The sequence below is a fragment of the Clarias gariepinus genome, chromosome 18 (assembly GCF_024256425.1).
Source record: "Clarias gariepinus isolate MV-2021 ecotype Netherlands chromosome 18, CGAR_prim_01v2, whole genome shotgun sequence".
In the NCBI taxonomy this organism is placed as follows: Eukaryota; Metazoa; Chordata; class Actinopteri; order Siluriformes; family Clariidae; genus Clarias; species Clarias gariepinus.
Window position 1 is genome coordinate 4,979,215 of NC_071117.1, and position 23,177 is coordinate 5,002,391.

The 23,177-nt window shown below is 37.8% G+C and overlaps 1 protein-coding gene and 2 long non-coding RNA genes across 4 annotated transcripts in view; all 3 read right to left on the reverse strand.

The window, feature by feature from the left end:
- The window catches only part of LOC128506993 (sialoadhesin-like), a 212,987-nt gene that overhangs the window by 171,063 nt on the left and 18,747 nt on the right, over nucleotides 1–23,177 (reverse strand). The window lies entirely within an intron of this gene.
- Nucleotides 486–4,407, reverse strand: LOC128506525 (uncharacterized). 2 transcript variants are annotated; one of them, XR_008355720.1, is made up of 5 exons: nucleotides 4,173–4,407; nucleotides 3,623–3,676; nucleotides 3,452–3,527; nucleotides 2,291–2,465; nucleotides 486–2,194 (listed from the first exon to the last, which is right to left on the reverse strand). It is a non-coding gene; the product is annotated as an uncharacterized LOC128506525 (long non-coding RNA). The 2 variants fall into 2 exon arrangements; XR_008355719.1 differs by having other exon boundaries at nucleotides 3,623–4,407.
- Nucleotides 8,789–17,967, reverse strand: LOC128506526 (uncharacterized). Its single transcript, XR_008355721.1, has 4 exons — nucleotides 17,800–17,967; nucleotides 17,308–17,347; nucleotides 9,579–9,649; nucleotides 8,789–9,124 (listed from the first exon to the last, which is right to left on the reverse strand). It is a non-coding gene; the product is annotated as an uncharacterized LOC128506526 (long non-coding RNA).

Below are 23,177 nucleotides of genomic sequence, written 5' to 3' on the forward strand. Positions count from 1 at the left end.
CAGTAAGTGTTTGTTTCTTTCTCTTTACATGATCAAGAAGAGATTCTGTTAAAAGTGCAATAATTATTTCTATTTTAATAATAAATAGTAATCTCCTCTCTGTGTGTGAGGCCAATAAAGCATGAATTTTTACATTTTGCTCTCTCAAAGTGTTTTTCATCTTAAGTTATTAGTTATTAGTCTAGTTATTCTTTTTATAATTTTTTTAGTGTTAACAACCATCTCATATAGTACATATAAGCTAGACATTTTTTTTTCTACTCTGGGAATAGACTTGCTCTCAGCAAGAGGCCTTGGCTCTGTAAATGGGACATAAAATCTGACGTATTACACAAACTGCAAAATACTGCTCCAACCAATCAGCAGGTCTTACACCTTTTTAATGCAGCATTAACTCTTTTCAGCAGTTATCATGATCAGACTATATGGGTCAGCCTTCACTCCCCATGCCACTAAGCCTTAGCTGCACATGACCCTGTTGCCAATTTCTTGAAGCACTTTTGGCAGGCTCTGACTCTTTTAAAAATTGTCTGTCTAATTTAGCCCAGCCACTTAATTATGGAATAGTCTTCTAAATAGTATTCGGGACTCAGACACAGTCTCATTGTTTAAGTCCAGGCTAAAAACCTATTTATTTAGCCAAGCATTTTTATAAATAGATTTGCCTTAGGTAAAGGAGCAGATCTGGGGGACTCATGGACGTAGAGTATTATGGTGAACTGGTATGTTTGGATGCTGTCTTCCTCACTCTCATTGATCACTCAGGTTTGCTGACGGTGAGGTGATTGTTTGCTTTACATCTCAGGAAGCCCTCATGTTTGTGTTTCCTTCTGGCTCTCCCTTTTAGTTATGATGTCATAGTTAGTCCTGTTGGAGTTTCTGCTTGCACTCTACAGTTAATATACATTCACATTATACATTGTGTGACTGTGACCATACCTAACTGCCATCTCTCCTCTTCTTCTCTTCCCCCCCCTCTTTCTCTTTCCTCTCTCCTCCTGTCTCCCCCTTTCACTCTTTCTCTCTCTCTCTGTCGAGCTACACATGTCGTTCCCGAGCTGCCAGTGATCGAGACTCCCTCTGCCCTCCGGACCTGTCTGACCCATCCTGGTGCCCCGCTTCTGGCTGAAGATCTCATCACATGGTTTTTCCTTGCCACTGTCGTCCTCGGCTTGCTCACCAGGGACAAACTGACCATTTTGATTCATACAAATTCACATTTCATACAAACTTAAATAGTTCTTTTGATTGTGTAAAGCTGCTTTGCGGCAATAAAAATTGCTAAAAGCGCTATACAAATAAAATTGAATTGAATTGAATTGAACTTGCAGGTGCCATTGAAATAAGATATTATAACTGTAGCTACTGTGACTAAGACCACATTGGGATGTCTAGATGACTGTAAGCAATTCCAAAACCATACAGTAGCTCTTGTGGGATTTCCCTGGTGGTCAGAACATAGCAAAAGTGCTCCTAGAAAAGAACACTGGTGAACCAACATCAGAGTCATGGGCGCGAGGCTCACTGATGCACATGGGGAGTGAGGGCTGACCCATGTACACTCTTAAAAATTGTCCCGTTAAAAAACAGTAAGTAACTTACAGCACGGTTGCCAGCAAGTTACTGTTAAATTAACAGTGTCTTGCTGTTGTTGAAATTTACAGTTTGTTGCTGTTTTTAAAAATACATGTTTTAGTACAATGCACAATCATTAAAAATGCAGTGTAACTTCAAAACTTGCTTTACTATACCTTTAAAAAACAAAAGCCACTTTTAATCACAAGATATTACTAAAATTAGTGGCTGTAGCAAAGCAAGTGGAAGGAATAAACAAACTTAAGCTTCAGAATTAACTTTTAACTGAATAAACACAACATTCATATAACGAACAAACTAAATGACTCAGAGAACTGAGTGAATAAAAATGACTGAAAGAAAAAATTCAATGTAGAATGAAGTCAAAATGTAGGTATTCAAGAATGAACACCTGAAAAAAATTGTGCGAGAGTATGTGTAAGGTGTGTGTGTGTGTGCTATATCAGTGAATGAGTGGGTTCACTTATATGATGTCCATTAGCTTCTTAAGTAGACTGGCAACCCGAGTGCTTTTTTCTTGCGGGTGACCTTCCCTGTCCTCTTTGATAGGACATTTCCACCCTTGGTGCCTTTTTCAGGGTTTATACCAATGAAGTACCTGAAAAACAAATGTGTACATTCAGATTAAGTGTGGGTAATTGTTTACATAACAAGAATGTGAAGAGAAATTAATATATGAATCTAAGCATCTAACCTCTGAATGAATTCCAATGTGCATGCAGCTTCCACTTGGTACTCTACATTGAAATTGTAGAAAATTGATAACACAGCTGCAAGACCAGACAGAAAACTTGGCTGGATGCTCTCACAAATTACTTGCCCCTCAAAACTGATCATCCATTTATTAATGTAGCTTCCTGGTTTTTCACCTAAAACATTCCCAAGAAAAAGCAATGTCAGCAGTCACATAAAATATTAATTTTCTACTGCCAGAAACCAAAATCATAACAAATGGATTTCAAAATGTTGATTGTGGACAACATGAAGTCATCATATGTATATATTTTGCATTGTGAAACTGTTGCTGCAATTATGATTTAACTCAATATTTTTGCTCAATATAGATGAAGGGTTACAAAATTAAAATTTAATAATGCATTAAAATGTAGTAAGTACCTTCCCACCTTTAAAGAAAATTTGAAGCTATTTTTATTATTCTTCCATTATTATTGTTCATCCATTAAAAGTCCAGTCAAAACCATGGAAACTCAAACATGCTAGCCTGACAGACAAATACAAACTTCACTGGTTCTCACATGTCAAGTAAGCATGTTTCAGCTTTTTTGCTCTATGTATGATGAATGTTTACACATGAATGAACAAAATTAAATCAATACATTTACACCAACTTTATGAACGTTTCGAAGCATGCAAAATAAATAAAAAAAAAAATCTCCACTAAAATAAAATGTCCATTAGCCTGCTGTACTGGACAAAGTAGCACTACAATTTGAACCAACAAAACTACACTTTTGAACAGGAATTATTCTTACTAAGTATTTAATCGCGTGACTTATTCTATAAAACTAACTTTAATCGAAGCAATCCAAAATACAGCCAACATTAAAGAAACAAAACAGCAACACTAGTACAGAAAAACTCCCCTCAAAATACAATTATGTACAAATTAGAACAAGCTTACCCAAATTTACAAGCACTGTTACCAAAATAAACGTTGTGTCTAATATACATTTAAGGTATATTAGGCAATAAATAAATTAAAAAAGACTAAAAATAGCAAACAAAATGATAAATTCAGCGTGCTATTAAGAAATAAACATTACTTTGTTGCTACGGTGTATAAAGGCTTACTTTGCAGATGAGTTTATAGTATATGATGTTTAATTAAACTCACCTTATAATCGGGGAATATTTGAATGGGAAATCCAACTCCACTCTATGAAGCAGTTGGCACGTTGACGTATTTAGAACTGAAATGAACATATAAAATGTTACAATATCAGCTTCCATAATTATTTGCAATTGCAAATTTTTTATAAAAGGAGCAAGGCAAATGTGCACTTACCGGTTAAGTCTCAGAATAAAGATGGATGAAAATCCATGTGTGCTTTGCAGTTTCCTGTTCCCGAAATACTGTTAAGTAATGTTTTTTTGCCTTCGTGCAATAAATACGCTAAAATCCTGTTAAATTTTGTCTACATAATTGCATAACCGTTAAAAAACAGCAATGCACTGCTTTTGAGCATAACAGGATTATACTATTAAAATTTTGCCATGAATTAACAGAAATTTTTAACAGTGTAGTCTGATCTAATAGAACAGCTACTGTAGCTCAAACTATGAATAAAGGTTACTGCTGGTTCCAATACAAAGGTCTCAGAACAGACAATGCATCTCAGTGCATCACAGCATGTAACCTGCTAATATGATAAAAAAAAAAAATGTCCTACATAAAATAAAGGCAGTTCAAATTTGAAGACAATTTCTTTTTCTGCTTTTTTATTTAAAAAAAATACACCAGGACTTAATTGTAATTTCTTGTCAAAGCAAAATTTTTTTTTGGTCAATTTAGTTATTCAATTACAGTACATAAGAAGAAGGTAAATAGATCTCACATCTGACACTGAGTGTGTGAGCAGGAGAGGGGAGATGTTCATATCCTCTTACAGCACAGCTATAACTGCCTGCATCCTCACTGCTGACCGACTGCAGGTGGACTTTATTGCTCTTGATGGTGTTTGTGGTTAAATCACGGCTGGTTTTGTACCAGATGAATGTTGGATCAGTCAGACTGCAGGTGGTTTTACAGGTCAGAACGGCTGATTGTCCCTCTGTCACTTCTGCAGGAGCGATCACCTGAAGATCTTAAACACAGAGAGACACATTAAACCAGGAAAACTGTAATGAGGCCAGTTGACCAAGTCTACTAGCTGTTAGCTAAACAGGGCCGGTTTCCCGATAATGCACACTCTTCACGAGCTAAGAAGACACTTAAGATATATACTGTATTATGTAAAGTGATTACTTTTTTAAGTGTATTCCTCAACCTGTCCCTTAGGAGTCTTCTTAAGTCGCTGCCTCTTACGTCCGACATTACAAGGTCTGTCTACAGGTAAGGTCCTGAATTAGCTGACATTGTTTGCTCAGAAATTGATTTTTGACTCCTTTTTCATGACAGCGTTAAGAAAGATGTCACTTTCTATGCTAATTACACATGGCACTAAAACTTTTTAATAACGTTTATTTCAACATGGTTAACTTATCAATAGCATGCCATAATAGACAAATATATAAATGAAATCTCCAAACTATCGCTAATATTATCATGTAACCTGCAGGTATACAATCATAGTTGATTGACAAACAGCTGACAACACTCTTCAGAAACAATGTGAAGCATGTCAGTGGTTGGGGTTGTATAGCGCACTTATGGAATGAATGCGATGAGATGCCAGAGTAGAGGTTTAATACCCCTACAGTATCTTATCTACACGGTTTCGCGCGATGGCCATAAGTTCAGTTCATTATGATTCAGCGTGAGTTTTGGTGCCGTGGTCACGTTTTCATTTTACCACGCCAAAAAATAAACATGTTTAACATGCGGAAGCTCATGGACCTTGCAAATCTTCGTGGAACGTCGGGCGGGCATTTGAGGCGGCTCACGGTGCCCAATACCGCTATCTCACCTATGCGGTGAGATGTGATGTTAGGCACCATGAGCTGCCGTGATTGCCCGCCGATGTTCTGCTAATGTCCCACGAAGTTCTGCAAGGTCTGCAAGCTTCCGCAAGGACTGCCAAAAATGTAACGTTTCATTTTTCAAGATGGAAACGTAATCACAGCGCCAAAACTCATGGTGAATTATGATGAACTGTACTTACGGCCACTGCGCGAAACCGCGTAGGTGGGATAGGTGAACTAAGCATTTCAATCCCTCAGAAAAATGAGTGATTGTGAAACTTCCAAGTTTATTTTCTTATTTAACTAAATCAGATTTCATTAAATAAAAGGTGTCAAAAGAAATACCCATTCAGTCATGAATGATGGGTAATGATCAATTACAAATTCATCAACCTGTATATTAGATCCTGTACCGACATATTTTCTTAAACAGATAGTACCAGCAATAACAGAACCCCTGTTGAGAATAATTAATTTTCCACTCAGCATTGGTTATGTTCCAAAATCTTTTAAATTAGCTTGTTAATAAGTTAACAAACCAATAATTAAGAAAACTGACCTCGACCTCTGTCAGCTGTCCAATTACAGGCCAATATCAAACCATCCCTTTATCTCTAAGATTCTGGAAAAGATAGTAGCGGAGCAGCTATGCTCATATCTACATAGAAATGGCATACATAAACTGTATCAGTCAGGATTTAGGTCTCATCACAGCACAGAGACAGCACTCATTAAAGTAGTAAATGACCTCCTATTGGCCTCTGATCAGGGTTGTGTAACTATGCTTGTATTACTCGACCTTAGTTGATCACGCTATTCTTCCTCACAGATTAGAAAATGTAGTAGGAATTAAGGGTACAGCCCTCTCCTGGCTCAGATCCTATCTGACCCATTGTTATCAGTATGTAGACTTAAATGATGATTATTCTGCATGTTCTCTAGTGGAGTTTGGCGTTCCGCAGGGTTCAGTTTTAGGTCCACTGCTTTTTTTCCCTTTACATGCTTCCTCTGGGCAACATAATCCATAAGCATGGTATTAGTTTTCATTGTTATGCTGACGATACACAGTTATACATCTCAGCAAAACCTGATAAGAAAAAACAGCTTACTAAAATTGGATGCTAATTAACTTCCTTCTGCTTAATCCAGGTAAGACAGAAGTTTTAGTCCTAGGACCGCATACAGCTACGAGTAAAATTTTAGATCACACCGTAACTTTAGATGGCCTTTCTGTTCCACCAACAGTGAAAGACCTTGGTGTGATTATTGATTACAGCCTTTCATTTGAAGCTCATGTAGATAATATTACCAGGATAGCATTCTTTCACCTCAGAAATATTGCCAAGATAAGAAATTTATTGTCGCTAAATGATGCAGAAAAACTAGTTAATGCTTTTATCACCTCTAGGTTGGACTATTGTAATGCCTTACTGTCTGGTTGTTCAGCTAGATGCATAAATAAGCTTCAGCTAGTCCAGAATGCAGCAGCGAGAGTCCTCACTAGAACCAGAAGATATGAGCACACCACCCCTATCTTATCTTCACTGCATTGGCTCCCTGTGAAATTTCACATTGATTTTAAAATACTACTCTTGACCAATAAAGCATTACATGGTCTCGCGCCGCAGTACCTGAGCGAACTGCTAGTGTCTTACGAACCGCCACGGCTACTTCGATCAAAGGATGCAGGCTGCTTGTCAGTACCACGTATTATGAAAAATACAGCTGGGGGCAGAGCTTTTTCTTATAAAGCCCCAAAATTATGGAAAAGTCTTCCAAATAGCGTTCGGGACTCAAACACAGTCTCAGTGTTTAAGTCCAGGCTAAAAACCTATTTATTTAGCCAAGCACTTTTATAAATAGATTTGCCTTAAGTAAAGGAGCAGATCTGGGGGACTAATGGACGTAGAGTATTATGGTGAACTGGTATGTTTGGATGCTGTCTTCCTCACTCTCATTGATCACTTAGGTTTGCTGACGGTGAGGTGATTGTTTGCTTTACATCTCAGGAAGCCCTCATGTTTGTGTTTCCTTCTGGCTCTCCCTTTTAGTTATGCTGTCATAGTTAGTCCTGCTGGAGTCTCTGCTTGCACTCTACAGTTAATATACATTCACATTATACATTGTGTGACTGTGACCATACCTAACTGCTATCTCTCCTCTTCTTCTCTTTTTCCCCCTCTTTGTCTTTCCTCTCGTCCCCTGTCTCCCCCTTTCACTCTTTCTCTCTCTCTGTCGAGCTACATATGTCGTTCCTGAGCTGCCAGTGATCCAGACCCCCTTTGCCCTCCGGACCTGTCTGACCCATCCTGGTGCCCCGCTTCTGGTTAAAGATCTCGTCGTCAGATGCCCCGTGTGTCTCTTTGGGATGCGTCTGGTGTCTGGAAAAGAGTCTCTCTACCTAGAAGATGTTTTGGGCCTTGACTGGTGTTGGCAACTGTTTATCTGGGGACTTGACAGTTCGATAGTTCAGGACTAGAACTTCCTACAAGTCTACCTGGGTCTTCAATAACTACCTGGACTCCATATTAACATCAATTAACATCAGCTATTATAGCTGAACTGCCTGCCACCTAACACACTGTATAAATGCAGATCATTTACTGCTTTCTGTTTCACCCAAATGAGGATGGGTTCCCTGTTGAGTCTGGTTCCTCTCAGGGTTTCTTCCTATTACCATCTCAGGGATTTTTTTCCGTGCCACTGTCGCCCTCGGCTTGCTCACCAGGGACAAACTGACCATTTTGATTCATACAAATTCACATTTCATACAAACTTAAATAATTCTTTTGATTGTGTAAAGCTGCATTGCGGCAATAAAAATTGCTAAAAGCGCCATACAAATAAAATTGAATTGAATTGAATTGAATCAATGAAACATATTTAAAATAAAAATCAGCAATCAGCTGGACATCCGGACGTAGAGCGTAAGTCTGACGTCTTGGCCTGGCAAGTGCAGGCCTGAGCAGGTCAAGAAGCTCCATAATCTGTTGCCTTGTAAGGCGAAACCTTTTTTTTTTTAGGGTTTTGCATAAAAGGAAAAATTTTCACACGGCTCGGCGGACGGCGCCGTCTACAGTTTAGCACAACACGCTGTATCGCCAAATTGTTTGCCACCTGTAAACAAGTAAATAGCTAATCGGGTTTGTATCTACGCTGGGAAGTATCTAAGTGGATTAGTAGCTAATCAAACTAGAAACTAAACAAATTAGAAACAAAACAAACTTGGAGACACACATACCTGGAGAAACACAACCTAAGACACTCACACAAACTAGCCAAATTATGCAAAACTTTACAACTTCAAAAGTGTTTTAAAAAACCAATACATTTAGTACAAGTAAATAATTATTCAGCTTCCGATACTACTAGAACATTTGTAGAAATAGAACAATGAAAGATATTAGATAAATTTAAATTTAGTGCAGTTTAAAGAATACATTTATGCATCAGTAACACAACACTGCATTATTTATGTGATTATGTACAGAAAAGCTGTTATTCATTATTAATTTCCATAAAGCATTGTGATCTACATTACCTGTGACAGTGAGTCTCACTCCTGAAGAAAAGAGGTATGTATCTTTACTTTTCTGTCCTAGGACTCTAATGCAGTATTGATGTTCATCTGTTTTCTTCACATCACTCAGTCTGAGGGAGAAGTGTTTCTGTTTATCTCTTAAATACTCCACTCTGTCTGAGTAACCTGATACAGTACTCAGATCAGTCGGATCTTTACCCTTAACTGGGTCTATTACCCAAAATGCCTTAGTCACTGTAAAATCTGCTGGGTGTGTGTATGAGCCATTTAAAAACACTGTAGATCCTTTTAAGGCACAGAGATGTTCTGGCCTGTATGTCACACTCCATTCATTCCCAAGAGCTCCTGAAACATGACACATGAAAGAGGTTATTAAAGGTTGTTAGCTTATAGCTTTACTTTACTGCTCTGAAACTCTGGGTTGTAGAAATAAACACAGATGTCTACCACTGACAGAAATCCATGTACAGGATTTATAATTTTCAGGGCTCATAAGTTAAAACCCATAAGTTAGAAGAATTCGTATTTTACAGCACCCACTACTATTTATTCTACATTCACATTTGTTTCACTGTAAATCCAGTCCTATTCTGATTTTAACTACAATGTGTGACCTGGAGTACAGGGTTTTAAAGCAGAAGCTAAAGTTTTTGTCTAGTTGTTGTCTGTTTCAGAAACAGAACTGTGTTTGAGTTTAATGTCTCACACAGTATCATTCCAAGTGAAGCACAGTGATATATCTCATTTACAACAAGCATCAAAATGTGTGTAGTTGTGATGATGTAAATGTAAGATTCACCTGAGATCATGAACAAAAAGACCAGATAAAGTGGAGAAAGCATTGTGAGGGAAAACACTGCTGGAGAACGTCTATGAAAATAAAATAAAAAAGTAGACAGAAGTCAGAATAAGAACAGCATATGATGATTAGTAAATGTAATGAAAACCAGAAGTTAATGCAATGGTTACCCCAAATGAAAATGAGTAAAATAATTTATAAGATATAATTGAAATGCAGGGTAGAAGAAACTGAAAATTATACTATTATTTAATAAACAAATGTGCTACATTTACTAAATATTTTAACGGAATTTAATTCATACTGCACGGAATTAATATGTTACACTTTTATTTTTTATATATATTACACATTACCATTTTAATTAAACATTTATTTGCCAAATTTAATGACATGAAGTCTAAACTCAACCTGGTTTACTTTGCAAATGACATGTAACAAAGTCATAAACAATGAGCTGGATTTATCTTATTAGTAAACAGTCTCAGAAACAATACTTCTGTCACAAGTACTATACAGTTAACATGTGGAAAGTAGACTTTTGTATTAGAATCTAATGAGTCACATTTTACATCTGAAAGATTGCACACCTTCACACTTCAGTTTCCTGCAAACTGTGGGATCCATACAAATGTGTGTGCAGACCTTCTCAGGTCTTAAAGAAGCAATGACAGTCTAAATGAAGACAGGACACTAAATATCCATGACCAACAGTACCATGCTTCACTCCATAATGATCGAAATTCCTTTTGATAATGCGACAAATGCACAGAGCTTACACCGCCATCCCATAAGCTGGCACCTAAAAAAAGGAGTTATAGTAAACAAGTAAATACAAGTGTGACTGTTACTATAAACATCATACTGATCTACTTGTGATGAAAATTCTCTGAAGCGAAGACGTAAAACTTATGTAAATTTTCAGAGCCCATTGCTGCTTTGATCACCAAAGGCTTTTTGCTTATATACAAAGTAATAAAGGGAGCTTTTACTCTACTAAGTGCGTTCTGTTATTCTGCACCAAGGTCCCACTTTGACTCGAATGTCCCTTACATGTCTTTTTCCCTTGTATAAAAATGATACTCAACTTTATTTACGCATTACTATTACCTATATATATACACTCAACAAAAATATAAACGCGACACCTTTGTTTCTGCTCCGATTTTTCATGAGATGGACTTAAAGATCTAAAATTCATTCCAGATACACAATATTACCATTTCTCTCGAACATTGTTCACAAATCAGTCTAAATGTGTGATAGTGAGCACTTCTGCTTTGCTGAGATAATCCATCCCACCTCACAGGTGTGCCACATCAAGATGCTGATCTGACATCATGAGTAGTGCACAGGTGTACCTTATACTGCCCACAATAAAAGGCCACCCTGGAATGTGCAGTTTTTTGCTTTATTGGGGGTCTGGGTACTCAGAACCGGTCAGTATCTGGTGTGACCACCATTTGCCTCATGCAGTGGAACACATCTTCTTCGCATAGAGTTTATCAGATTGTCAATTGTGGCCTGTGGAATGTTGGTCCACTCCTCTTCAATGGCTGTGCGAAGTTGTTGGATATTAGTGGGAACTGGTACACGCTGTCGTATACGCCGGTCAAGCACAACCCAAACATGCTCAACGGGTGACATGTCCAGTGAGTATGCTGTCCATGCAAGAACTGGGACATTTTCAGCTTCCAAGAACTGTGTACAGATCTTTGCAACATGGGATTTTAGATCTTTAAGTCCATCTCATGAAAAATCGGAGCAGAAACAAAGGTGTTGCGTTAATATTTTTGTTGAGTGTATACAGTGGTGTGAAAAACTGATTTCTTATTCTTTTGCATATTTGTCACACAAAATGTTTCTGATCATCAAACACATTTAACTATTAGTCAAAGATAACACAAGTAAACACAAAATGCAGTTTTTAAATGATGGTTTTTATTATTTAGAGAGAAAAAAAAATCAAAATCTACATGGCCCTGTGTGAAAAAGTAATTGCCCCCTGAACCTAATAACTGGTTGGGCCACCCTTAGCAGCAATAACTGCAATCAAGCGTTTGCGATAACTTGCAACAAGTTTTTTACAGCGCTCTGGAGGAATTTTGGCCCACTCATCTTTGCAGAATTGTTGTAATTCAGCTTTATTTGAGGATTTTCTAGCATGAACCGCCTTTTTAAGATCATGCCACAACATCTCAATAGGATTCAGGTCAGGACTTTGACTAGGCCACTCCAAAGTCTTCATTTTGTTTTTCTTCAGCCATTCAGAGGTGGATTTGCTGGTGTGTTTTGGGTCATTGTCCTGCTGCAGCACCCAAGATCGCTTCAGCTTGAGTTGACGAACAGATGGCCGGACATTCTCCTTCAGGATTTTTTGGTAGACAGTAGAATTCATGGTTCCATCTATCACAGCAAGCCTTCCAGGTCCTGAAGCAGCAAAACAACCGCAGACCATCACACTACCACCACCATATTTTACTGTTGGTATGATGTTCTTTTTCTGAAATGCTGTGTTACTTTTACGCAGATGTAACGGGACACGCACCTTCCAAAAAGTTCAACTTTTGTCTCGTCGGTCCACAAGGTATTTTCCCAAAAGTCTTGGCAATCATTGAGATGTTTTTTTTAGCAAAATTGAGACGAGCCTTAATGTTCTTTTTGCTTAAAAGTGGTTTGCGCCTTGGAAATCTGACATGCAGGCCGTTTTTGCCCAGTCTCTTTCTTATGGTGGAGTCGTGAACAGTGACCTTAATTGAGGCAAGTGAGACCTGCAGTTCTTTAGATGTTGTCCTGGGGTCTATTTTGGCCTCTCGGATGAGTTGTCTCTGCGCTCTTGGGGTAATTTTGGTCGGCCGGCCACTCCTGGGAAGGTTCACCACTGTTCTATGTTTTTGCCATTTGTGGATAATGGCTCTCACTGTGGTTCGCTGGAGTCCCAAAGCTTTAGAAATGGCTTTTAAACCTTTACCAGACTGATAGATCTCAATTACTTTTGTTCTCATTTGTTCCTTAATTTCTTTGGATCTTGGCAAGATGTCTAGCTTTTGAGGTGCTTTTGGTCTACTTCTCTGTGTCAGGTAGCTCCTATTTAAGTGATTTCTTGATTGAAACAGGTGTGGCAGTAATCAGGCCTGGGGGAGACTACAGAAATTGAACTCAGGTGTGATAAACCACAGTTAAGTTATTTTTTAACAAGGGGGGCAATCACTTTTTCACACAGGGCCATGTAGATTTGGAGTTTTTTTTCTCCCTTAATAACGTAAACCTTCATTTAAAAACTGCATTTTGTGTTCAATTATGTTATCTTTGACTAATAGTTAAATGTGTTTGATGATCAGAAACATTTTGTGTGACAAACATGCAAAAGAATAAGAAATCAGGAAGGGGGCAAATAGGTTTCTTGCTGGTGCTTGGTTGTGACATTTTGCTCGAATCTCGGGTCTCTATCACGGACATATTCGTCTACTTATCACAACCTTATTAACCGAAAATGCTATTTTATTCAAACGTCCTTGCTGGAGTGTGTGACGTGACGTCATGTGCAGGTGGGATGGATCGCGTACCAACCAATAGGGTGTCGAAATGGTATGTTTATACTTTTCATCCAACCACAATCAAATTCGCTCCATCCGGATAGCGCAATTTATCCAGATGTTTTTTTGTTTGTTTTTTGAATGACAAGCTGAAATAAAATAGGAGTAACGAGGCTATTTTTAAAATGTAAGGAGTAGAAAATACAGAAAATTGCGTGAAAATGTAGGGAGTAGAAGTAAAAAGTCGGCTGAAAAATAATTACTACAGTAAAGTATAGATACCCAAAATTTCTACTTAAGTAAGGTAACGAAGTATTTGTACTTTGTTACTTGACACCTCTGCCAAAGACACGTGGGTGTTTAAAAGAGTCAGGCAATTATACATAATATGCTCATACAGACCCATCACATTTCCATTACCAAACAGTAAAAACAATAAAAATAACAAAATGCACATGATAATTAGACAGTAAGTCACAAACATCTCAATATCTCCATAATTTCAGCAAATATAGACAATCAGGAAAAGTTTACAAAACTCCCAAAGTTCCCAATTTGGGAACACAAATTACAACATGACTAAAGAAAAAAACTCTGCTGTCTAGTGTATATAGTTTTTGTGTATTGTTTCATTGTTTATAATTTGTTGTCATTAGATATATTTTCCTGAATTAAAATACTCCCTGAGTGAAGGGTAAATATAGTTTTAAAAGATTAAGTACACTCTAAAAAAATATTCTGTGGCCTTGTAAATTTCACAGTTATAAAAAAGTTATGTTACCTTAATAAAATCTCTAAAAGTCACAGACATGACTGTTTGAGTTAGACAAATCAAAATAAATGCCTAAAAAAAACAACTATTAATTTTGTCTTAAATTTACACTATAATTTAAGTTTACTTCACTACTAAAAATCAGTATTTGACTAACTGAATTATATTTTTAACATGCACTTAATATTTTTTGATACATTTCAATCAAAATATCTGGTAATGGAGTAATTGTACTGATTAGTTTCAAGAACTACAATTATCATTCATTCCAACTCAATATTCTTTATGTTTAACAACAAAAACTTAAATAATTGAGTAAATTGCCCTGTGCAAGTGCTCATGGGAAGTCTGGTGTAACATCAGAGACAAGAAGGCTGTGAGGATGTAAGAATGGACATGAAGCACCTGGAACATTCTGGAACATTCCTTACAAATCCTGGTGAGTAAACAGCTAACACAAGTTACTGTAATAATGACTCTGTCTGCCTGCACACACAACTTTATAGGGTGTGAGTTACTGTTCTGAATCCTGTCACAGCCGAGCTCCAGAGCTAACGATAGCTAGCAACAGGCCAGTCCTGCGGTTCATAGTGATTTAGCTTGTTTGTTCCAACCACCGAACTGCTCAGCTAAAGCGGCGTTAATACAGACACTTAAAATCTGGTGTAAAAGGAGAGATTTAACACCGAGCAGCAGCGCGTGCATGTCCGGGTTTCTCGGTGTAACCGGCGGCGGGTTGTGCCGCAATATTTGAATTTCTCCCGCCAAATGCGGTGATTTTGCGCAGCCTACCGCCACTGTGGCGAGGATATAAAACTAACATGTTCAAATAATTACCGCATGTGTACCGGTCCACCTCACACACTGAACCGCGAGTCTGCTTGATCACTCCGACACTATAAGCAGGAAACTCAGAACAAATCCGTGTCCGGACTCTGGTACTGTTTTATCCGTTACTGTATATGAGTATTTTTAACATGATTAAACACTGAGCACGCAGCGGCAGATGTTATAAATAAATGTGCTAAGTACTGTACTAGTAACTAAAGCTATGAAATATAAAGATTTAGTGAAAATACAACATTTCTCTCAGAATTAGAATTGGGAGAAAGTAATATGAAATTAAAATATTGAAGTGAAACATTATGTATGTTCTAATATGTAACTAAAAGAACCTAAAACTGATTGATTTTGTGTTTGTGTGAAACATGTTATATATTTTCTATATCTCTTTCACAGCACCAACACCACTAATGAAGAGAAGTTGAATGGAGATAAAACAGGAGGTAAATGTCAACTTTTTAAATGTTACAGAAGTATAAAATGTGTAACCATTGAATCAAAGATAGAAATTACAACAAGACTATTAGTCCAAAAAGTATGTATTTGAACAGAAGTACTATTTTACCAGTCTAGTGGACTTTATATTAACAGTCACACTTGTACTTACTTGTATACTATTGTTCCTTTTTTAGGTGCCAGCATTATGGGATGGCGGTGTAAACTCTGCACATTTGTCGCATCATCAAAAGGAATTTCGATCATTATCGAGTGAAGCATGGTACTGTTGGTCATGGATATTTAGTGTCCTGTCTTCATTTAGACTGTCATTGCTTCTGTAAGATTTGAGAAGGTCTGCACACACATTTGTATGGATCCCACAGTTTGCAGGAAACTGAAGTGTGAAGGTGTGCAATCTTTCAGATGTAAAATGTGACTCATTAGATTCTAATACAAAAGTCGACTTTCCACATGTTAACTGTATAATACTTGTGGCAGGAGTATTGTTTCTGAAACTGTTTACTAATAAGATAAATCCAGCTCTCTGTTTATGATTTTGTTACGTGTCATTTGCAAAGTAAACCAGGTTGAGTTTAGACTTCATGTCTTGTCAAATTTGGCAAATAAATGTTTAAGTAAAATGAAGATGTGTGTATTGTTTCTTTCATTTAGTTAAAATATTTAGTAAATGTAGCACATTTGTTTGTTAAATAATAGTATAATTTTCAGTATCTTCTACCTTCCATTTCAATTATATCTACTTAATTATTTTACTTATTTTCACTTTGCAATAACTTCTGATTTCATTACGTTTACTCAATTTTGTACATCATTGTACTAAATATAGTTATTCAGATCTACTTAATTTTTTTACTGACTTGTACTCAATTCATGAAGTATATTTTACATGATTTTTATTAATTTTTTTATATTTACTCAATATTTTTAAGTGTAAAAATGTTTCACCAAAAAATTTGAGTACAGCACAGTTTTATTTTTTAGAGTGTAAGTGTAACATATTAATGCTGTGATAGAGCAGTATGGATTAAAATCAGTTAAAATATTTAGTGAATGTAGCACATTTGTTTGTTAAATAATAGTCTAATTTTCACTTATTCCTATCCTGCATTTCAATTATTTCTACTCAGTTATTTTATTTATTTTCACATAGATTAACCACTGCATTACCTTGTGATTTTTATTACATTTACTCAATTTTATATGTCATCATAATTAATGTAGTTATTTAGGTCTATTTAAATTTTTTATTGACTTTTAACTCATTTTTTTTTTTTTTACTTTTAATTCATGAAGTATATTTATATTATTCTGCAACTTTCATATGCACAAAACTTTTACCAAAGAAAGTTTTATTACTTGGAGTGTGAGTAAGTGTTCAGGAGGGATTTAAAATCATTCGCCAGAGATTATGTCAGAAAGCAGGTAAGAACATCACTGCATATAAGGAATCTGTCATAGTATAACAAAATGTCAGCCAGCAAGTTGGAAAGAAAATCCTGAATAAAGTCCTAGTTTAATTTGGGGAATGGTATACAGGTGCACATAATTTAGGATAGGACCCATTAATTATAAACAACTGTAACTCAAAACTGGAAAATAGTGGAGACGCGGAACTTAAAGTGACTTTTAAATACAACAACCAGCCCTCCTCCCTGACCAGAAACTCATGTGGAACAGAGGAAAGAACAATCAGGAGTAGCCGTGTTCAAAAGAAAGTGGTGAAAAATAACTACCGTATGTCGAGGCCAGGCAGCAGATAATCAAAATGTCAAGCAGATAAGGAAGAAAGATAGGCATTAAATATTTTGATTAAGATATTTAAAAAAGTCATGCAATAATAATGTGATCATACAGAGATGTCACAGGTCTATTATCAAACAGTGAAAACAGCAAAGAAACAAAAACCTACACAACACAACCAGTCAGAAAGCCACAAACATCTCAAATATCTTCATAATTCCCAGCAAGTATAGACAAGGAAAAGTTCGCACAAAGTTCCCAATTTGGAAAAACAAATCACAACCAGAAGAAAAGAACAACTCTGCTATCTATATTTGGGGAAAGTAAACATTATGAGAAAATATAGTAACTTAAAGTAAACAAAATACTGTTCTCTTACTGTGTCTTCTTGACCTACATGTGCAGCGACCAAACTACAACTAAAGAAGAGCACAAGAGAGTCTGTGGTTAACAAGAGTTACAGTGACCACACCCTTTAGTTTCCTCTTTTATGGCTCAACTAAAATAATGAGCATATTTACATTTTAATGCATGTAAAATGATATGTTGTTTACTGGTGCATTTCTTATCTTAGATACAATTTCAAATAATAATAATAAAAATAATAATAATAAAATAATAAAATAATAATAATAATAATAATAATAATAATTGAGTGTAAGGGAAAAAAAAACATGTTAATGCATCAGCAGGACTGTCTCTGTACCAAAGCATAATTGTACATGCATAGTGTAGGCGATAAACTTCCCAAGTTGTGTAGGGACAACCTTTCCACTCCACCCCAGTCCTCCGGTCTCTGCACTGGTTTCCTGTTGCTGCCTGCATCAAATTCAAAACCTACAAAGCTTAAAATGGCCCAGCACCCACTTACCTCTCTGCTCTAATCACACTACGCACTGTTGCGTTCCTTCAAATCCTCCAGCACTGCTCGCCTCGTCCCACCATCTCTCAGGAATCGAGAACGACGTTCATCCAGACTCTTTTCTGTTCTACTGTACCTCTAGATGTCTTTAATAATCTTTAAATGGCGACTCAAGATGTGTCTAGTTTGTCTAAATGTAAATTTAATGTAAAAAAAAAAAAAAATTAAACAATGGACCTTAGCAACTCTCTCTGAGATCGAATAAACAGCTGGCACCCTGCTCAGACTGCATCCTGCCTTATTCATTAAATTCCATGGTATGGGCTCCAGGCTTCCTGTGAACTTAATAATGGATAAGGTCACAGATAAGTGGAATAAAGAATGAATTAGGAAGAGAGTGTGTCCTGTGTCCTGGAAGTATGTGTTAACATAATGGCGAGATGGTTATAAAACCCTTTTCAAAACATTAGGAGTTTAATGGTCTAGAGTGAGAAAGATTATTCACAAGTGAATAGAAAAGTATTCAGTTACCCAATATTCCAGGAGTGGACATACAGTACTGTACCAGCACATTCATCCAGAGGTGAAAAACAACCCAAGAGATACATCAGACCCTGATGTAAGCATGTTACATGCATAATTAGTATTTAGCATTTATTATATGACAGACTAAAAGTCATATATAAATATGACAATTAGAATAAGACTGAACAAGAGGAAACCTCTTTTGTCTAAAAAGAATATAGAAACACAACTAAGGTTGACTTAATAAATGTAGTTGTTTGGATTTATTGCTCAGTGCTATGTTTAAGAAAAAACAAACATCTTGGCAAAAATCTTGGGCTGTGGACAATGTAACACATGTATTGTTCTCTGATGAGTCCATGTTCACTATCTTTTCCACATCCGGGAGAGTTATGGTGTGAAGAAGCCCCAAAGAAGCGTATCACCCAGACTGTTGCATGCCCAGAGTGAAGCATACACAATATGATATGCAGTAAAATGCTTTTATGACCGCTCATGAACTAACATTAAAAAATTAGAATAGAGTATTCAAATAGAGAATATGAAATAGTGATATAATAAAAGTATTTAAATAAAAATATTAAATATGAAATGAAAATAAATTAAAATTGATAAAAATATAGAAAATATTGAAAACATTTAGCATCCTAATGTAAACAATTTGAACTGTGTACAAGTAATAAAATAGAATTAAAATGGAATTAAAATAGAAAAGCAATGTCCAGTCAAGAACAGAACTATATGCACATGTGTTCCAGGTGTGCAAAATGTAGACCATGTGCAAATGTGTGTTAAATATTCATATAAATGTGCATTAATGTGCTGAGTGGTGTATGAGTAGGAGCAGATCAGAGTGTTTAGTCCTGTGTAGTGTTATGATTGACAGTTCGTATAGTCTGCAGGAAAAAGCTTCTCCTCAGTCTCTCTGTGTTGGCCTTCATGGAGTGTAAATGCTTTCCTGACCAAAACAAAGAGAACAGTACATTGTAGGTGTGGATGAGTTCCTTTATGATCTTCCTGGCCTTGGTCCAGCATCTCTTGTTGTAGACTGAGTGCAGGTCAGAGAGCTCGGTGCAGATGATGTGCTCAGCTGATCGCACCACCCTCTGTAGAGATCGGAGATCGTTTGTCCTGTATGATGCTGCTCCAAAACCATTATTTGTGTAAATCAGTATTTGTCTGACATTAGTTTCACATTTCAAACTTATTTTGGATGCCTTCCTTTATCACTCAGAAATGTGTATCATCTGATTTTATGCTGAAAGCAAAACCAGAGTACAGAAGTTACAGAATATTAAAGCTCGACATAACGATTTTTATTTAATTTAATACTGAATATTGCTGTAATATTGAGGATTAATAAATAAATCATTATAATAGAAAAAAAATATATTGTACTGCCCTGATTTATAGTACAATAGAGAAAGTTACATTTTGGCAAATCTGTTTTTATTATATTAATATTTTTATCTATTATTAATGTTTTCTTTTATATGGCCGCTAAGCGGCTCCTTCTGGTCGAAAAAGGAGGGGAGGAAGGCGTGTTCGAAAGCAGAGAGAGAAAAGGAAAGGCAAGAGTTTAGGAGTGATAGTAGGGACTTTAAATGTTGGGACTATGACAGGCAAGGCAAGAGAGTTAGTTGATATGATGCAGAGAAGGAAGGTGGATATACTGTGTGTCCAGGAGACCAGGTGGAAAGGTAGCAAGGCTAGAAGCTTAGGATCAGGGTTCAAATTGTTTTACCACGGTGTGGATAGGAAAAGAAATGGAGTAGGAGTTTGTAAGGAACTTTCTAGAGGTTAAAAGAGTATCTGATAGGGTGATGAGTATGAAGCTGCAAATTGAAGGCGGTGATGTTCAATGTTGTTAGTGACTATGCACCACAGGTAGGATGTGAGTTGGAAGAGAAGGAGACATTCTGGAGTGAGTTAGATGAAGTGCTGCAGAGCATCCCCAGAGGTGAGAGAGTGGTGATTGGTGCAGACTTCAATAGACATGTTGGGGAAGGGAAAAGAAGTGAGGAAAATGTGATGGGCAGGTTTGGTTTACAGGACCGGAATGTAGAAGGACAGATGGTGGTGGACTTTGCAAAGAGGATGGAAATGGCAGCAGTAAATACTTTCTTCCAGAAGAGGCATGACATATACATATACATATACATTCTTCCAAGGGTGACATATACAGATGTCGCCATTAAAAACGCACTTTTCGAAAAAAAAAAAAAGGGATAGTGCGACTTGCCGAAGCTTTGCTCGGCAAGCTGTGAAAATGCCCTTCATTACCTGTAGGGGCAGTCGTGTTTCAGTCTGAAGTATTGTATGTCTACTGAAGCAGAAAATGTGTTCTCTCTCTAAGGCGCCCATTGACAGCAAGCGACAGAGCTCATAAACGTGTCAAGCTCAAACTGTAAATACTGATATGTATTTATTCTTTATTTTCTTCTCTCCTTCAGTGATGGTACTTCTTTGACTGCGCTTTCTCCATTCAGTATTTTAATTAATATTAGTAGTAGTGCTCCGAATTTATTATTATTATTCTTATTGTAACGCACCCGCACGTGTGCAAAAAGACTACAAAGATGTATGATATATTACCATAAAACATTATTTTTTATTGTGTTTATGCGCTTTAAATATACACTAAACAATAAACACTGTCTTGTGCAAAGTGAAAGGAGTTGCACGTGCAGCTTTTTAAGGCTGATAAACACGTGCGCAGATATGAGCAGATTTATCAATAAAACAACAGACATGAAATGAAAAGAAAAAAAAAAACACAATAATATGTACTACTCTCTGAATACAACGCGACAGCACGCAGAATCCCCGGGCCTTGACTGCACTTTCTCCATTCGTTAGTACTGTAGTAGTACACAAAAAAAAAAAAAAAAAAATTGCTGGGTTTCTGTAAACACATCGTTGAGTTGTTTATGCTGGGTCAAAATTCTGTGTTATTTCGGGTACTTTAATCACACTGTTGGGTTGCTTTTGCTATGAATACTTAAAGTGCTGCATGATTAAACTCAATGCAAATTAAAAAAAAAAAACGAAAAAAGAAACTTCTCCGTTTTGTCCCTAGACTTTTTGTTCTGGTGTTTAGTAAACCCATGGGTGAACACGATGATTTAAGAATTTAATTTAACACGAATATATACAAGTGGCATTTAAATTTAAGTCCAACATTTTAATGGTTAGTGATCAGTGCAAGGGTGTCAACTCGCACGTTTTGTAATATTCCATTGTCATTCATACTGCTGTAGTTTAAGAGCCCTAAAAAAGCATTTGCTAGTTAGTAAGTAAGTAAGCAAATAAAAGATAAATGAATAAATAGCTTAGTAAAAGTACCATATATATATATATATATATATATATATATATATATATATATATATATATATAATGAAAATATGTGTAAAGAAAATATAATTTATATATTTGTGTTTAATTCAATTCTTAACATTTTAATGGTTAGTGATTGTTGCAGACATTCACACTATTTTTAGGGAAAAAGCTTGGCTTGTACAGGTTACTATACGCTGATCAGCAGTCGGCACCCCGCTGTAACCAGCAGATCAAAGGAGCAGTTATCGGCCATGACACGTAGCCTTCTGAGTTTTGAGGCCAGGGTTGGTTGGTTGGAAGCACGTTTGAAGGAGAAGATAATATCACAAACACACACACACACTCAAACTCTTTATATAAAAGTATTGTGGCGTGGGCGGGGCGGCGGCTGACGACCAGCATGCCTTGCGGGGATGTCGGTGTGTGTTCACCATGTTGGGGAAAGGTGTTCTGGTTAGTGGCTTAGGCCCTGTTGTGTGTGAGGCGGGTGTGACGTGTGAAATGTGCTCCAGTTCAAGCTAGTGCTGAATTGGATGTAGGCTCCTGAGTGAAGGTGCTGCTCATGCCTTACATGCTGTGTGCTTAATAAAGTACTTCCAGCCATTGCATTGGGTAGCAAATAAGCTCACTCGTCTCTCCAGCATTCTTCCCGGCGTAAAAACGCTACATTGGTGTCAGAAGTGGGATGGAGAATAACGGGTTCGAGCGCACAAAGGAGGACCTTCTAAAAATCCAAGCGGGCCGCCGAGTAGCGGAGCGACTACTCGCGCAGAAGAAGCGCTTTCCTGGCAGAGCTAGCGCGAGCACACCACGTCAACCAACGCGGAGCGGGAAGCAGAAAATCCCGGCGCTGGATCTCGGGGCGGAGGCTGGCGCTGCGCAAGCGCCGGAGCAAGATACAGCTCTGTGCGCCGTTAGCCGGCAAAGCGACCTGCTGCTGCGCGAGGCCGAGCACGCTGAGCCTATATCGGCAGCACATCGCAGCGGAAGAGCCGAGCGACCGCCCGCAGCTCAGTGGCGCTCGGTTCGTGAACCTAGCCGGGGACAGGGCTACCCGTCGCGGCTAGACAACGAGCAGCTCTCCGACGTTTCGCGGCTAGGCGACGGCGCGGGCGACCGTAAGGAGGCGCTGTGCGAGGTCGAGCGCGCTGAGCCCATAATGGCGGCACATCACGGCGAAAGAGCCGAGTGACCGCCCGCAGCTCAGTGGCGCTTGGTAGGTGAACCTAGCCGGGGACAGGGACCGCCGGACTACCACTGCAACGTTCTCAGGCCTGAGGGACAGCCGGACTACCGCTTCAACGTTCTCAGGCCTGAGGGACAGCGTACACCAGCAGCCGCTAAACTAGCGCCGGGTGGACGGTTGGGGAGCCCCGCGGGGCTTTACATCGACTGTGTGCCGGACGGCGTCTTACTGCAGGCGCTCGTGGACACCGGCTCCACTGTTTCCCACGGGTTGTGGAACTGTGAACCGCTCATCGCCAGGCAGAAGGGGTGAATGGGCGTGGACACTCACGGCC